Source organism: Calliphora vicina, chromosome 5 (genome assembly GCF_958450345.1).
Source record: "Calliphora vicina chromosome 5, idCalVici1.1, whole genome shotgun sequence".
Taxonomy (NCBI): domain Eukaryota; kingdom Metazoa; phylum Arthropoda; class Insecta; order Diptera; family Calliphoridae; genus Calliphora; species Calliphora vicina.
The window spans coordinates 38,981,723-39,001,105 of record NC_088784.1 but is presented as its reverse complement, the minus strand read 5'-3'; positions in this window follow the sequence as shown (position 1 = coordinate 39,001,105).

The window sequence follows — 19,383 nt, the reverse complement described above, 5'->3', positions numbered from 1 at the left end:
TGCATAACATAAAAAGGTATGTGGAAGAAAAATCTCAAAGATGTCAAATCCCTGAAGTTTCTTATGTATCAGTCGCAAGTGGATGTCCAATTCGTGGTTTACAAATGAAAGTGTAAGTAGCAACACTACGAATATTCAAAAGCACATTCCATGTGCATTTAGTTATATACTAAGTGTAGTTTTAGTGAGACATACAATAACCATAGATACTATTTCGAGGAAAATGCATCGAAAGTGTTTGTAGAAAAAATTGTCAAAGATGCGACAGATATTTACAATCAGTATTTGTCTAAAGTTAAGCAAATGTTAATGACACCCGACGATATTGATATTTTCAATAAATCGACAAATTGTCATATTTGTGAAAAAGTTTTATGTAATGATAAAGTTAGAGACAACTGTCATCTCACAGCTAATTTTCGAGGAGCTGCTCATAATGAGTGCAATTTGAAATATAGGAATCCCAATTTCATACCAGTGATCTTTCCAAGTAAAATGCTTAACATAAAAAGGTATGTGGAAGAAAAATCTCAAAGATGACAAAACCCTGAAGATTCTTATGTATCATTCGAAAACCATGAGAAGCAAGTGGATGTCCAATTCGTGGTTTACAAATGAAAGTGTAAGTAGCAACACTACGAATATTCAAAAGCACATTCCATGTGCATTTAGTTATTATACTAAGTGTAGTTTTAGTGAGACATACAATAACCATAGATACTATTTCGAGGAAAATGCGTCGAAAGTGTTTGTAGAAAAAATTGTCAAAGATGCGACAGATATTTACAATCAGTATTTGTCTAAAGTTAAGCAAATGTGATAAGCATAAATGTATTTGGTTATAATGGTAAGTCAATCGTTGGACCATATTATATAAAGATTGATGAAATTTACTGCTTTTACATTCCGGTGAAAAGTTCCATTACGTTCTCATCAATGATATTTCCATGTAAAATGCATAACATAAAAAGGTATGTGGAAGAAAAATCTCAAAGATGTCAAAACCCTGAAGATTCTTATGTATCAGTCGCAAGTGGATGTCCAATTCGTGGTTTACAAATGAAAGTATAAGTAGCAACACTACGAATATTCAAAAGCACATTCCATGTGCATTTAGTTATTATACTAAGTGTAGTTTTAGTGAGACATACAATAACCATAGATACTATTTCGAGGAAAATGCGTCGAAAGTGTTTGTAGAAAAAATTGTCAAAGATGCGACAGATATTTACAATCAGTATTTGTCTAAAATTAAGCAAATTTTATTGACACCCGACGATATTGATCTTTTCAATAAAGCGACAAATTGTCATATTTGTGAAAAAGTTTTATGTAATGATAAAGTTAGAGACAACTGTCATCTCACGGTAATTTTCGAGGAGCTGCTCATAATGAGTGCAATTTGAAATATAGGAATGCCAATTTCATACCAGTGATCTTCCATAATATTTATGCTTATACCATGCTTTCAACTATCAAAAATGCAACAATAAAAGTTATTCCATTAAATAAAGAGCGTTATATTTCACCATACGTATACATTAAAATCGATAAAAATCGAGGATTTGAAATTAGGTTTTTATATTCACTTAGGTTCATGTCTTCCAGTTTAGATTCTTTAGCTAAAAATCTGGATATTATTGACTTTAAAACTGTCCGAGAATGTTTCACTAATGAAAAACAATTTAATCTCATTAGGAGAAAGGCTGTATTTCCATACTTATACATGGATTCAATGGAAAAGTTTAATGAAAAACAATTACCTAGTAGAGAGAATTTTTTCAATATTTTAAGCAATGAGGAATGCGATTTACTAGATTATGAACATGCTCCAAAAGTATGGAGTGAGTTTAAGTGCGGGAACCTTCTTTACAATATAGAACATTACTTTAGATCTGATGTACTTCTCTTTACATACATATTTGAAAATTTTACAGTATTTACAATTTAGATCCTTGTCAGTACTACACTGCTCCAAGGCTTTCTTGGCTATTTACGAATAGTGAAAAATACCTCTTTATGCAAAATGGAATACGAAGCGGATAAGTTGATGCTCAAAAAGATATAAAGATAGATATATGTAGGAGCCATTTTGGATTTTGATGGATGAATGATGAAGATATTAAAACTATTGTGGTTACATTTTACAGGTTGATCTTGAATATCCAGAAACATTACATGATATTCATAATGATCTTACATTTTGTCCACAAAACAAAATTCCTGAACAGTCTAAATATAAAAAATTAATAGCAGATTTGATGCGAAAAGAATGTTATACTATACATTATAGAGTTTTAAAACAATGTATGCCAATAGACTTGTTTTGAAAAAAATGCATATAATTTTGAAATTCAAGCAGCATTTGGTTAAAAAAATATATTAACTAATGCGAAAAATAATTTTGAAAAAGATTTTTTCAAACTGTTAAATAATGAAGTTTATGGGAAAACTATAGGAAAAGTAGATACAAAGAAAAGATATACGTTTTGCTACAGCGAGGGAAATAATAATAATTAAAAAACATTTAGAACTGAGATCATTAATTTCTAACATTGTCAAAGTTTAGTGATGACTCGACTACACAGAGTTGCAGAAAATGGAACCGTATTACAATAAACCCATAAAATCGAATAATTTTTGGTGTATACCCACTTTTGAGGCTCACTGTATATGGATACTGATTCGTTTATTTATTCGATTAAAACAGATGACTTTTATGATGATAATCGTAGCGATGTTAGTTTGAATTTCTATACATCTGAATATCCCAAAGGCAATGTTTTTAATTTACCACTCCTTAACGAACAAGTATTGGGAATGATGAAAGACGAAAATAAGGTAGGAATAATGACAGAATTTGTAGGATTACGATCAAAAATGTATTCCTTTTCAATTGTCAATTCAGAAGGCATTAAAAAGTCTAAATGCGTCAAAAATGTATAATTAAAAAACTTGCATTAAATGATTATAAGGATTGTTTATTTGAACAGAAAATAGTATCTGATGAAATGTTTGTATTACTAACTAAAGGGCATCAGTTATATACACAAAAGTTGTAAAAAAGAGTACGTAGCCGTACTGATAATAAAATAAATATTATGGATGATGGAGTAAATACTAGAGCTTGGGTTCATTTTAGAGATAGTTCTCAAGATATTTCGAAATAACTATTTACTTTGTATAGGAGGTGCCACGTTAGGTTCGTAATAGGTACTAGCAGCATATCAGAATCAAAAAATTTTGATGAAGTACAAAAATGGTAAAATTTTTCAATTCAATGAACAGATTTTTTTTAAAAATGTTTTAGTGAAATTTAATATAATAATTATTTCGGCTTAAGTTATTTTTATAAAAATATGAAGATGCTACACATTGATGTAGCGAAATATTAAAATAAAAATTTAAATAATTTTATAAAAAGATCTTATGCTTAAATAATTATTATATTAAAGTTAAATAAAAAGGATAAATAAAGTTAAATAATAATTATAAATTTTGTTAGCCGTTTCTCCACATAACTCAAAAAGTGTTAGACCGATGTTATTAAAATAAACTTAAACCAATTTATTAAGAATATTCCACAAATTTATTTCCAGAAGCAGTCAGTAGTCCGGTATATTTTGTTCATGGCCTTAAAAACATTCAGATAAAAATCCGTTTCAATTTACTTAATTCAGTAAAACAGCTCAGAATAAAAATGAGCAACTGAAGAAAAAGAATAAACTTGTTAATTTATTTGTTCTGAACAAAAGTGATCAATCAGTAAAGAGAACGACTCTCTATACAAGTAAGAGTGCTGTATTCGTCTGTGCAGAATCTTTTGGTGAAAACAATTTCTGTTAAAAAAAAATGTTGGTAAGAAAATTGGTGAAAAAAAATGTTGGTAAAAAAATCCAACCTTACTGTATGAAAGCTCATGCGATACTGACTGTTTTTGTTTATTTTTATTATTATATTTATTTGTAAGTCTTCATCTAATGTCTTATTATTTACAAAATATAAAAGTTGAGGTAGCTAAATGACACGTCAGCTTCTGACGATGAACACATTATGTATGAACCTCATTGACAATTTTCTAAATATTTTATCAATCATATCTTCGTTTTTAATAGATAATTTTTCAAAAATATAATGAAACATAAATCAAAAATGAAAATTGCCAAATTTTGAATTTTCATACAATGATAATGCTTATTAGACTCCTTGAATATAACTCCTCGAAATTTAGTATAGATTTATTTGAGTTTACAAATTTTTAAAGGCCTTCAATTTTTAAATTTTTTTCGAATTTCACTATTGTAATAGGTTTTATGAAAAAAAATAAATTTATCCAAGAATGATTTGAATTATTTTGTTTGATTTTGTGTTAACTTCTAAAAAATTTATTCGGATAGAAAGAACAAGACATTTCCAAGAAACATGCATTACTAAACGGTTTTACCACAACGATATAATTCATTGCACAGGTAAACAGCAAAAAAAGGCTTCACTAACCACTATATAGATTTGATGCATCATGGTTACCTAAGTACAAAAATAGTAAAATTTTTTAATTCTATGGAGAGATTTTTTTAAAAATATTTTTTTTCTAAAATTGTGAATTTTTGTAGATTTTTCTCCACATAATTTATGATAACTGAAAAAGGGTTAGTCCGATATTATTGAAGTAAACTTAAAATTCACATAACCTTTAATCTGTTTATAATACCCAAATTCAATAGACTTCGTCCTTAGAGCAATAGAAAAGATTGTACCATTGTTCGATTTCGTTACATCATATGTATAAATCCGACTGTAAATGCAGTCTGTTCTGCAGGAATTATCATGATTTCTTGCAAGTATTAATTTGTTTGCAACTGCAAGCAAAATATGCATTTATAACAAAATATGCAACAACAAATCGCCATTAATGCCATTTTGTTGAAAATTCTTCGATTCGGAATGATAAATTGTCAAAAGTAATTTTGAGTTACTGATAAATGATAACTCAAAAAGGGTTAGTCCGATATTATTGAGCTAAACTTAGAAAAGTTTATTTAACATAACCTTTAATATGTTTAGTTATATATTGCGTTTTAATCGGCTCAGTAGTTTCGGAGCTATAGTAACAAATTGAAACAAAAAATATATTTTTTATATGAAAATAGCAAATTTTTTTGTTTTAAAAAAATCATAAAAAATCGAAAACTTCAGAAATAGTTCAGTTTTATTACTTTATCGCAAACCCAAATATAATAGCAACTAAATGAGGTATCCTTCATAAAAATCGATTGATTCTTTTCGAATTTATTCATAATTAAGGAATTAGCTCATTTTCCCAAAATTTTACTTTTTTGTTTGATATAAATTAAATTGAGTAGTTAATATTCTTCTTTTGATTGATTGAATTTTGAAAACATTTTCCCCATGCTATATACAAATTTTCACATATGCGTTTCAATCGGCTCAGTAGTTTCGGAGTTATAATAACAAATTCAAGCAACAAATATATTTTTAAGTGAAAAATGCATTTTTGTTTTTGTTTTAAAAAAATCATGAAAAATCGAAATCGGAAATTGTTCAGATTTATTGTATTATCGAAAAGCCACATGTAATAGGAACAAAATGAGATATTGATCATAAAAATGGATTGATTTTCTTCGAATTTATTCAGAATTAAGTGAATTTGCTTATTTTCAGATAATTGCATGTGCGAACAAGCGTGTACATTTACATGTGTTTTGTTTTTGTTAAAATTTTAGTTACAATAACAAAACACATGTAAAATTTTCACTCAAAGAACACGCTTGTACGCACATGCAATTATCTGAAAATGAGTGAATTCACATAATTGTGAATAAATTCAAAAATAATCAATGTCCATATTTGTACTACTGGATCCACAATACATCAAAATTTTGTAGTGGTTTAAAAAGTCTCTAAAATTTTTTTGATTTTGTTGCCTTGTGTTATCTGACGAAAAGGTTATAGAACAAACATTAAGTGTATATATTGTTCAGAGAGAAAAAGAACGAAGCTTAAAATTAGACACATTTTATAAAATGGTTGACTTCATTGGGAAGCTGAGATGAAAAAAGCAATTGCAATGATTAGAAAATTTAGCCTTATCATGCCGAAACCAAACGGACAGAACTAGTGATGAATGGCCAAGTTTCATTTCGAAAATTCGAATAAATCTATACCAAATGTTGAGAAGAAATAACTGCAACATCTACTATTTTCAACAGTAAAAAACAATAATTTTAGAAAATGTATGTTGTAATAGGTCTGATGTTTTTTATGTTCACAGAAAAAACTATATTTCAATTCAAATATTTATCACATATTCAACTGGATTCAATTATTTCATGTGCTCAAAAACAAAATTTTCTCATATTTTCTACTGAATTTTAAGTTTTGATAATTGAATACACAATTTTCGTTATTGGTTGAACTTTAATTAAAAAAGTTATTGAAAATACAGTTTTCGTAATTGAAATCACATTTTAGTTATTTTTTGTGTTTTCAATTACGAAAATTGTATATTCAATTGTTCAAGTTTGAATGAATGGTGTTGCTACGACCATCCTTGGCTTTCCCTTTTTAGGACTGTTTTACCCTACATCTGATGACAGACGATAACTGGAAGCGCTAATGTCATCAGAACTTATCTTTTACTTATCTTATACTTGATGTAATTTGGCGAATCGTTGCCATAGTTTTTTGATACTTTGTAAAGCTGAGCTTTTCACTACTTTAGATTGTTAGCAATAGTGTTTTTAAAGTTAAAATCAAATAAAATTATAATTGGAATTAAATTGTAAAACCCCCAAACATCGGAAAAACTAATAATAAAAAGGAATATTTGATCACATAATTTTTGAACAACAAAATAAAATAAATTTTTTTCTGTTTTTGTTAATACCATATCGTTTGTGGTTTTTCTAGCCAAGTAATTGGATATTTGGCCAGTCCTCATTGGGTTCCAAATCCTCTCCAGCGCAACATCCTCAGTGGTTTTTCAAAATTATTTTCTTAATAAAGTTCAATCAATAACGAAAATTGTATATTCAATTTTCAAAATTATCAAATTCAAAACTCAAAATTCAGTAGAAAATATTAGAAAATTTTATTTTTGAGCACATGAATACTTGATTCAATTATGAAATAATTGAATCCAGTAGCCCGGTTCTGTATTTCTCGAATCGAAAAACTTTCCGCATGAAACGATTGAATTGCAACAAAAACAGTGTAAAATGAAACAAAATATGTTTTTTCTCGCACAAGTGTTTCTGTATCTTGAGTTTGTGAGAATTATCTGTCATTTAAATAATTTTCCAGCAATTATTGGAAGGATGTGAGAAAAAGTGTTTCTGTAACAATATTTTGCGAAAAGTTTCTCACAAGAACTGTCAAAACAAGTCACATTTGAAATTGGTATGAGAAAAACAAAATTTTAAAAAATATAGATATTTTTAACTTCGTATGTATAAATATGGAACCCAAATCAGCCGAAAATGTAAGTAGCACCGAGTTTGAATAAAATAATTATATATACACCTGTAAGTACACAAAAATGTGTTTCTAAATTATTTTTTTATATTCAGAAGTTTTAAGCGCCACACTTTACTTTTTGTTTTATATTTAAATGATGACAATCAATAAAACACAATTGTTATATTTTGACATTTTAAATTTTTTTAGCATTTCACTGTTTTGGTTTTATTATAATTTCTTTCTTTGACGTTTGTCTTGCATTTGACACTTAATTACTTGAAATATTCCAGTAAGAACAGAATCTGTGTTGTCTGTTTTCGCATTCAAATACAGAAACACTTTTTTCTCGCACATCGAGAAACGATGGAATTTTTTGTTTCACACTTCATGTGAGAAGTTTTCCGATGCGAGAAATACAGAATGAATATTATGCATTAAACACATTCAAGACAGCAGGCTACCAACTTCAATCTGTCAAAAATAAAATGCACACGTTTATATGGAGACGATTATTTTAACGACAGCACAGCTACACGGCCACACGATTGCTTTTGCCGCTGTAGCCGAATTAAACTAATTTCTATTTCTGTCAACTACAAAGCAGAAATAGTGTTGCTAATATAATGAAAAATGTAAATCAAATGAGTGCTTAAAAAAATATATTTTTTTTACTTAATTAAGAGAAGTTTTTGATAACCATATTGATGTAAATTAATAACAGGTACATAATTATTTATAACCATATATATATTTTTACTCAAAATAATTGTTTCAATCTTAATTACTTTGGAATTTTGTACGGTTATTTTTTATTAAAGTGGCACCACTGAATTATAAATCAGCTGTTTTCTTTGTAGCTGTCGTCTTTAAAATAATTCAGTAGCTGCCACACGACTACAACTGTAACCAGCAGAATTTGTGTTCGTGTAGTCGTGTAGCCTGCTGTCTTGAATGTGTTTAATGCATTAGAATTGCAACTGTTTAGGAAATATTTTTTTCTGTGTTAGAATAAGAAAATTTAATCCTCCCAATGAGTCACAAAATATTTTAAGAATTTAATATACAAACTACAAATATTAAAAAAAAAAAAATTTTTCTTTCAGATTGTTTTTCATCAATAATAGAAAAAATTATTTTGAAAAATAAATTTTAGTATGTATAATTTTTATGCAACTGAATAAAATGCTACTGAAAATTTTACTACTTTTACAAAATTGCTGATCAATTCGAATAAATATAATTATTGTAAATACCTTGGTCCGCTTTTTTAAAAATATATGGCGTACTTTAGGACTCGATTTTTTTCGGAGCAATATAAATTATGGATCCAAACAAAAAAAAAACTATTTTCAATTTAAAAATTAAAAAATAGTAGATTTTTTTTGGGAGAAAAGAAGACTTAACTCTTTTATATTAAAAGAAAACATTTTTTTAAAAACATATAACAATTTTATGTGTTTCTGTAAGTTATCTTTACGGAGAACATTTTAGTATAAAAAATATTTTTCGAATATGTTGCCCCTACGCCCTTCGGAATTTGACCAATTATTTGTTTATCAATATTTCAACTTTGGGCAACATATTCTAAAATCCCAAAGCCGGGATCAGAAATTGGAAAGTAGCTTTGGAAACCTAGACGTGTTCCCTATTTATCCCCAATGTATTTTGCCTTTTGGGCAAAATTGTAAAAATACCATTTTTGGGATATGAGCACTATAAAACTCCGTCCTTCAAAAATATTGGACTTTTTCATATTAACTATCTTAAACATAATATAAATAATTCTTACAATCTACTTATATACTTCGGGATCCAAATTTTCAATAATTTAAAATCAGCAAAATCGGTCCACAAATGGCTGAGATATGAGGAAAAAGCCAGGACAACCTCGATTTTTGACCTATATCTGGATTACTAAGTCATTAATATAGACAATATGGATATCTAATGATAGATATTTCAAAGACCTTTGCAATGACGTATATAAGACCATAGTAAGTTGGACCTACAATGGGTCACAATCAGAAAAATATTTTTTAACCCGATTTTTTTGTTCACCAAAAGTTTAAATATTAAAAAAAATTAAAAAAACAAAAAAAAAATTTATATTTAAAAAAAAACAATTCTAAAAAAAATTTTTCAAAAAAAAAAATATTTACAATTTTTATTTTGAAGTATAATTTAGCTCTCTTACTTGTTTTTAGTTGATTTTATGACATTCTCCGGCACACTTGCAAATTTTAGGTAATATCTGTAAAAAATAATCCAAAAATCGTATTCTGGCATGAAGTGGTGAAATTTCGAAACTTATGCTTTTATATACATATATCTGAGAATTGAGATTTTTTTCTCATTACATATTGAGCATTTCCAAAAGGTACATGTTTCTGTTATGGTATTGCTGACCTTTCCATCCATCAATCATTGTTAGACTTAGTTGATACGATATGTTTATAGAGAATTCCTTATTTTGATGAAAATGGGCTCTAGCGCATTTATTTCGTTTGTTAAATATTCCACTAAATCCTGTGTTGTTTTCTTTATTTCTTTATGTATTCAAATACAATAGGTCTATAAAAAACTTTGATCCCGGAGTTATGTTGATCCATATATCTTCAAAAGAATTTCTTTTGCTTGATGAAGATGGCTTTTCAAAATTCATTCAAAAGAGAATGAGAAAAATGTCTGCCTTTCAATTTCTTCATTGCAAAATTGGACTAATGACGTCATAAATATACTTTTGTATTCTGTTAATCTCTGACTTCCAGAAGCTTGTTAATATTCAGGAAGTGCTGATAAGCCATCCTATCCCCATTATCAACATTCCTAAGTTGATCTACTTGATGCTGTGTTTTCGAGCAAAGATGATATCTCAATACAAGCTTCCACATCAGTGTTTTTTTTACCTTAATCGCTTTATATGATGGTAAAATACAGTGTCCTTTTTCATGCTGAACTTTTCTTAAAATTTTGTACTTATTTCGACTAAGACCCAGTTCCAACATAAGCGCTATTGTTTTCTCTTCAGTAAAATTTGATTGTGATGCTGAAGTCGGTATACTTTCCTCAATTCGTTTTCGATTTGTTGGAAAGAACAGTAGCAATATGTTGGTAATTTAAATAATAAAGACTTTTATTAAAATAAAACAAAAAGTAAAAATTATGGGTTTTCAAGCTATTACTCATAGCATTAATGCTGATTATTATAACGTCCAACTTGTAGTATACCAATTTACTCAAAATAACATTTCGAGTCAATTGAACTATGTCCGTCCATCAGGCTGTCCTTTCATGTAAACCTTGTAATCAAATTCCAGGTTCCAATTTTAAAGACAATTTTAAAAAAAATTTCCTCATAAGTACTTCAAGAACGAATCATATTGAAATTTAATTGGAAAATAGCTCCCAAAATTTCTGTTTCAAAATCAATAATAAAAGGATGTCCTCAGTAGGAATGGTTATTTCAGGATCCTGATCTATGGGTAATAATGCAAGTCGATGTATTGGACGCTTGAGTGTTCCTTGGATAATCCTTACCAATGGTCATTTCATAATAGGTATATTATGAAGTCTCCAGACTTGAGATTAACAAATAGCTTTTGCCATTTATTACGTTGTTTAGTTCATTTAAGTATTATGTGGACCATCTGTTCCAAAATATCGCATAATGAATTATAATTTAAATGCCCAAGTCTGTTGTGTCACAACTCATTCATATTAATAGCAGCAGGGGAGAGTACAGAAACTATTTCTGCACTTTCGCCTCAACAATAAATAGATTGTTCTGTTTTAACGGTTTTCGCATGACTTCGCCTTTGGTAGTAAAAATAGCAGCAGATTTCGCATGTTTAATTACGGGAAAATAAAACATTCTGAAATTTTAATTCCACACCTTCAATTACAATCAATGCAACCAAGCCTCTCGTGATGTTTTACAATTCTTGATCATGTTCACATAGCATAATTGTAGCAAGGGCCTTTCATCAGTGGCAACTACAAAATGTTCGTATTTGGGTGGCAAACTTGAAAGCAGCATTATAACTAGATGCTCATCTTGGATGACGATTTCCGTATCGGCTAGCTTTTCTGCTAGTTCCATAAAATCATTTGTGTGTTGACCCATATTTGTACCTTCCGCCATTGTCAAATTCACTAGACGTTTGAAAAGCGACACCTTTTGAAGTGGACCTCTAGGCTTGTATGTTTCTTTTAGATGCAACCAAGCCTCTCGTGATGTTTTACAATTCTTGATCATGTTCACATAGCATAATTGTAGCAAGGACCTTTCATCAGTGGCAACTACAAAATGTCGTATTTGGATGGCAAACTTGAAAGCAGCATTATAACTAGATGCTCATCTTGGATGACGATTTCCGTATCGGCTAGCTTTTCTGCTAGTTCCATAAAATCATTTGTGTGTTGACCGATATTTGCACCTTCCGCCATTGTCAAATTCACTAGACGTTTGTAAAGCGACATCTTTTGAAGTGGACCTCTAGGCTTGTATGTTTCTTTTAGATGCAACCAAGCCTCTCATGATGTTTTACAATTCTTGATCATGTTCGATTGCAATGGTTTTACACATAGCATAATTGTAGCAAGGGCTTTTTCAACCGCGTGTTTCGGTGGCAACTACAAAGTGTTCGTATTGCGATGGCAAACTTGAAAGCAGCATTATAACTAGCAGCTCATCTTCGAAGACGATTCCCGTCTCGCCTAGCTTTTCTGCTAATTCCATAAAATCATTTATGTGTTACCCCATATTTGCACCTACCGCCATTGTCAAATTCACTAGACCATTGTAAAGCGACACCTTTTGAGTGGACCTCTAGGCTTGAATGTTTCTTTTAGATGCAACCAAGCCTCTCGTGATGTTTTACAATTCTTGATCATATTCAATTGCGATGGTTTTACATATAGTATAATTGTAGCAAGGGCCTTTTGATCGGTGGTAACTACAAAGTGTTCGTATTGGGATGGCAAACTTGAAAGTAGCATTATAACTAAAAGCTCATCTTGGATGACGATTCCCGTCTCGCCTAGCTTTTCTGCTAATTCCATAAAATCATTTACGTGTTGACCCATATTTGCATCTTCCGCCATTGTCAAATTCACTAGACGTTTGTAAAGCGACACCTTTTGAAGTGGATCTCTAGGCTTATATGTTTCTTTTAGATGCAACCAAGCCTCTCGTGATGTTTTACAATTCTTGATCATGTTAAATTTTTTTTTTTTTTGGACACCCATTAAAATTTTTCATTTTCCTAGATTGCCAAAGTTTGAGCACTATTGAAAGATGTTAAAATTTACCGCTGGGGCCTCAAAATTTTGAAAATCTCGATTTTTTGGCATATCTCTAGAACGTTCGTTGGCAATTGCATCAGTTGAGAACGGCCGGACTGATTTAGACAATTTTTTTTTAAATGTTGGTTTAAACTTAGGTTTTAACGGAATGAAAAAAACCTAAGTCGGAAAACGGCTGCACCGATTTGGCTAATTTTTTTTTTAAATGTTCATAGTATTCCAATTTTGTTCTTACTGAAAGAAAAATTTACCACGCCAATTTTTTTCGATATAACCAAAATTGAAGGATGCCTGGACCGATTTGGCAAATTTTTTTTTTTAATAGTCCGCAAAAGTTTTTACAGAAATAAAATTTGTTCACGTCCACTAATACATCGATCTGTGATCACTCATATTTCAGACCAAAATTCGATTACTTATATAAAAACTCACAATATCTTAAATCATAAATACCTATGTAGCTGACCCGCTAGACGTTGCACAGTGGTACAAGGGCGGCGTTAATTAATTTTTACACAGTCTAATTACCACGTACCGAAAGTATTAGGCTTATATCTTTATTACTTTTTTGTCCAGAGACATTCAAAGTTGACCTAAGTGAATGCGTTTGAAATGACCGTATTAGATGTGCTACCTTTTATCGCTTCATGCTTTTAAAATACTCTTGTAATGACATTATAATAATTTTTTTTATACAACTAGTTGACCGGTAGCATTTACTAATGTTAGTTCTTCAAGTTTCTCCAACCCACATAAACCTGCCTATTCTTATTTATTTGCAAATAAAATATCTAAATTTGTACTGCATACTTTAGGGAGCTTTTTTAGTATAGTCGGTCAAGCCCGACAATATGCTACCCTACACATAGAAGATGATCATAAACAGTTCTCTTTTAAAATGTATATGGAAGCTGGATTTGAATACCAAAATTTTTAAGAAATCTCGTTAAAATGATTTTCAGAAGTGGACCTCATATGGGAGCTATGACTAATTATGAACCGATCGTTATAAAATTTGGGGAAATGACTTCTGTATACAGTAGTTTTTACTTACATGCCTTTCACTTAAGAGCATTTTGCATATAAGTGCACAAAACTTGTGCTTTTATTTACCAAACTCCATATAAATTCGTTAATTTAAGTGCATTGTTCATACCTGCACATTTAAGATAAGTGCATAATACTTTTGGAAGCTATAACTGGTTTTCATGAAAAAAATTTCATTTAGCTGCCTAATACAAAATTAAATCAAAACAAAATAGGGAAAATACGATTTTGAAAAAATTAGAAGCAACTTCTTAATAATTTGGAACGTAGCTAAAACAACAAATTTGTCGTTATGTTTAGACAGTAAACTTAAATGCACTTACCAGCATTAATGAGCACGTAAGTGTATTAAGGTTAACTGCATTTTTATCTTACCTGCAAAGTTGGTTGTGCAGGTAAGTCAAAATGACTGTATATATAACTTATTTTTGTTAAATTTGATTGGAATACCAGAAACTTATGCTATTTAAAGTAATTTTCGGAAGTGGGGCTTATATGGGAACTATGACTAATTATGGACCAATCGTTACAAAATTTGGTGGTTGTTTTTTTTTTAAAAAAAAAAACAAACACAAACTGCGAAGCGTTTTGCTTGTCTGCAGTTACACCTAGAGTCTCTGGCGGGAATCGAACCCGCAACCCTCATATAGTTCAGCACACTATCGACTGGTCTATCGGGGCACTCAAAGCACTCGTTCGCTATTGAAAAACAGCACATAATGTACACCGATATGACAGACTATTTGTAAAAAACTAGCTAAAACCCGGTTTGCTTCGCTACCCGTATCATAATTAAATAAAAAGTTTATATTTAAACAAATATACATATTTACTTAGTTTTAACTTCATTCATATGATTTACAATATATTTAGTCTATCTAAAATTAGTTTCTAATTTAATAAGTAGTACATTATTTGTTTCTTATCATCGGAATACGTGGCAGCAATATATCTGTCCCTTTATACTTTCCAGTTATAATTGTCGCCGCGATTATATTGTTCATTAATTTCTGTACTGTAAGTCGAGTGCCATTACAAAGTCGTGGTGGATCTATGTTTCTTAGTAAAATAATAGGACCACCAATTTTTAACTGCAAGTCATGTGATGGAAAGCCCGCTAAATCTAACGAATTTGAAAATTCAACTGCATAATTGACGACAACCTTAATATTTATAACAGTGTCGATCGATTTATAAATTTTTTAGATTACCATCGATGGTATTCAGAATGTTGCTGTTGATGGAGTTAACGTCTATATATCTGAGCACGCATATTAGTCGTCTATTTTAGTGCGTAAACATGTTTCCCATGGTATGATGATTTTAGACATGCATTTAGCTAATCAGCTGGCGTTGATAACGATATTACCGGAAGTGTTTGACGAAAATCACCAGCTAATAGAACTAATGCACCTCCAAATATTTTGTTATTACTTCTTAAGTCCTGTAAAGTGCGATCAAGGGCTTCCAAAGATTTTTTGTGAGCCATGGTGCATTCATCCCCACAATGATTTCACATTGTTGTAGTACTTTACCCATAGAAGAATTTTTCTTTATGGTGTATGTATAATCTTCGTAAAATTGAGGCTTCAATGGTAATTTTAGTGCAGAATGTGCTGTTATGTCACCAGAGCAGCAATGCCGGATGATGTAATATCTAATGCAATATGTTTTTGCGATCGAACTTTTGCCAACATCAATGAAATCAAAAATGTTTTTCCAGTTCCTCGAGGATGCATCAATAAAATACAGTCATCCATGTTTGTTTGATATTGCTGCCATTGTAGTGGTGTATGCTATTCTCTGATCTTGTTGTAAATGTGGTTAATTTTCTTCCAGTAAACTTTTCAAATCTTGGGAGTTGTAATCTCTTTCTCGTCGCAAATCTTGATCGTGAGCACCAGTTCTTGACGGAATCACAGAAATCACTCCAACTTCAATGAGTGCTACATTCTTTATCTCCAAACATTTGTCTTCCAGTAAAAGTAATGCCTCATTATACATGCTTTCATTGAGTTCAATTATTGCGTTGTTTGTGGAATTTATTCATAGTTCTTTTGGATAGCTGGTGAGCGGAATACCAATATTATTGCAAATGACGTTCTTATTTTTTATATATTTCGCCATAAACAGTACGCAAGTTCTCAAAAGATGTTGATCCGTGAACATTAATTAGAAGCAGTCTTAAATAAAAACATTCCGAATGTTGGGGATGGACAGTATACACCCTACCTAATGCATCTGTTGAATATAAATATGACCATCCTGCAACAGGTTTCCCTTGCTTACGACGTTGGAGATTCCTTGTTGATGCATTCCACGTATAGTACGTTGGCATTTTTGCAATATTTTAGCAAATAAATCTGATACTGAGTAATTTCATCGTTTGGATTTTGTAAAAAAAATACAGCCATATCTGATCCTTTAGTAACATATTTGCAGATGTACTTTATTGATTTCGCGGAATTACAGTGCACCACATTTATATGCGCTTTGAATGTTTTAGAAAGCATAAAGCAAATAATGAGCGAAGAGTTTCAGCTATTCTATTTGTTCCATTGTCACGGCAACGGATAATTATACCACGTGGAGCTACTGGATCGCCAACCATTAAAATTGTCACATCATCCATTGTGGGCGCATTATAACGTCCGCGCTATTGTCCTTCTGGTATTTTATCAGCGTGAATTGAAATGAAGTGATCATCTGTACATAAAAGCGGGTAATCTCTAGCTTGCTTGAAATTTCTTATGAGTTCATTGTTTTCATGTAATATCACCTGCAATTCTCCTATTCGACTTTTCAAGGTTGACGTCTCAGCTGCTCTCCTAGTTGACGATCGAGAGCGATCGTCGCTTCTACGGCGACTTTCATGCTGGTGCCTCCGATGCTCCGATTCAGAGGTTAACAACCGCTTGCTTTATTTTTTTTTAATTCTTTTTCTCGAAAGATTGAAGAAATAGCTATATAACCTATTTGGGGCACATTTTGCTAAGAACAAAGGTAATAAGTTACATGGATGAGAAAAAACCCCTAACCCCCTAACTCAGAGAGTTCTCCACCGATCTTGTTGAAAATTATGTCTGAATTACTATCCAATAGAACTAACCTTGGTGCAAATTTCATCCCGATCGGAAGACATCGGAGTTGGTTTACTTGACATGAAATCCCCCATATAGATAAGTAGTATTAAGAATTAGATTATATTTATTTATATTATGTTTAATATAATTAATAATTAAAATACATTAATAAACCAAAAATAATATCATATTCAATTTTGGGCTTTTTTATAATACTATGTTATGGTCTAAATTCGAAAGTTCCCGGAGGAAGCTCATCAATAAATTGGCATTTTATTCATTGCTTCAAAAATGTACTTAGTAAAGCAAACTAAAATTTTTTTATAAATTTTCTTAATATTTTATTCAACAACAAGTCAATCGTTCTGACTTAGTCACATTTTATACTAAAATATGAAAAAGTGCAATATTTTGAAGGGCAGAGTTTTAAAGTGTTTGAATCTAATTGAGGTATTGATTTGAAATTTTTTTTGTAAGACCAAAAATTAACTTAGTCTGCTTTTACACACAGTAAGTTTACTTGAAGCAAGTCTCTTCGATTCCCTTTTAAACTTGCTCGTCTGTTTACACACAGCAAGTCTCTGTGCAATTTTGTATGTCAAAACCTAATAGACGCCATTATGAAAATGAGAAAACAAAAGAGAATTGAAGAGACTTGCCAGTACAAGCAAGTGTGTACCCTCTTCTTTCTTCTTGCCTCACTCTCCTATAAACTCTAGACTTGCGCAAGAAAACTTACCCTGTGTAAAAGCAGACTTACATACATATCTAAAAAAACAAATTAGTTCGGAATAAATGTGGATCAAATTATTCCTAATATTTGTAATCCTATTAACATTTTGATACAAATTTTAGTTTTAGTTTATCAAAACTCAATGAAATTTACAACGTTTAAAAATACTCATCAAAAGGTCAAAGGGAATCCAGCAATTCCCAAAAATCACAAAAGTGTCATTTTTTACAATTTTGCCCATAGGGTCCAAATTTCTTTCGGGGCTGGGAAAATACTTTGGGAATAAATTTCGACCTATTCGAAAAATATATAAGAATGTTCTCCGTAAAGATAACCTACAGAAAAATACAAAATTGTTATATGTTCTTAAAGAAAATGTTTTTTTAATAAAAAAGAGTTAAGTCACCTTTTCGCCCAAAACAACATCAAAAATCTACTAGTTTTTAATTTTTAAATTGAAAATCGTTTAGTTTTGGATCCATAATTGATATTGCTCTGAGTTCTTTTGTATGTATGTATATTATTGGTAATTTAGTTTTCTAACTAACAAAAAATTTTAAATTTCAATTTTCAAATGCCTATAACTCGGAAATTATTAGAGATAAATAGCACAAGACCAAGCCGATCGCTTTCCAAAAATAAAAAATCTTTGAAATCGGATGGGAACAAAGCTATGGCTCGTGTTTAAAAATGTTACATGTCGAAGGAACCCTACTTTGAGCCCCCATAGCGCCGCTCCTGGAGCATTTAATAACATAAACTTGAATATCCCGATCGAACCAGCCGTTTAGAAATGCCAGATTTATTTTCAACAATTTTTGATTCTGTGCATTGTTATTTTAATTCATAGACCTCTATAGGTCTTCTGGAAGCAAACGTTTGACCTACTAGGTAGCCCATCATAACCCAATTTGAAAAATAATTTGATTTAAGTAGGTACCTACAATAAATATATAAGCGCAGTTTATTTGTATCATAGATGGGGGTAGTGGACTAATTTTGCAGTTTGCACTAATACTTAGTAATAGTGCAAAATTAGTGCAATCATTTTGTTCATATTTAGTGCTGAGTTGAAAATTAGCAGCCTCACTAAACATTAGTGGTAGTGAATTAAAATATTTTGCACTCAAAATTAAATTAGTTGATTTAAAAAAATGCAATCATCAGTTTATTGCAACTTTTTTTTCTGCACTAATTTGAGAGCAACTTCAAATTGTGCACTAAATTTTTAATTTCAAAATGGTTTAAGTTTGTTTCTGTACACCAATTTAAAACTTAAGACTAATATTTCATTAAAAATAACAAAAAATATTTAAAATTTTTATTTTTCGAATTTGGATTCAACAATTTCATGACTACTCATTTTTCGATGAAGAATTATAATAGTGTAGTGTGAGGAAATACCATGCTATAGTTCCATAGGGAAACTGGATTGGATATAGATGTTTTTAGTGTATTAAAGTCTCGCATTCTTGGAAAATTCGTTTTGATGATTTTTACCTCAAGATAAACAATTCAAGAATTAATTATGAACCCTACATGTTAGCGTTTGTCAGTCCCGGGACAAATGAGTACACCCAATGGGCTAAAATTATAATTTTTGGGATAATATGTATATTTTATTATCGGATTTTGTTTGTAAAAATTTTAAATTTTGTTGTTAATTTAATATTTTACATTAAAAATACTACCTATGTAGAATATTTTATTCCGATATGTTAACTAAAAAATGTTAAA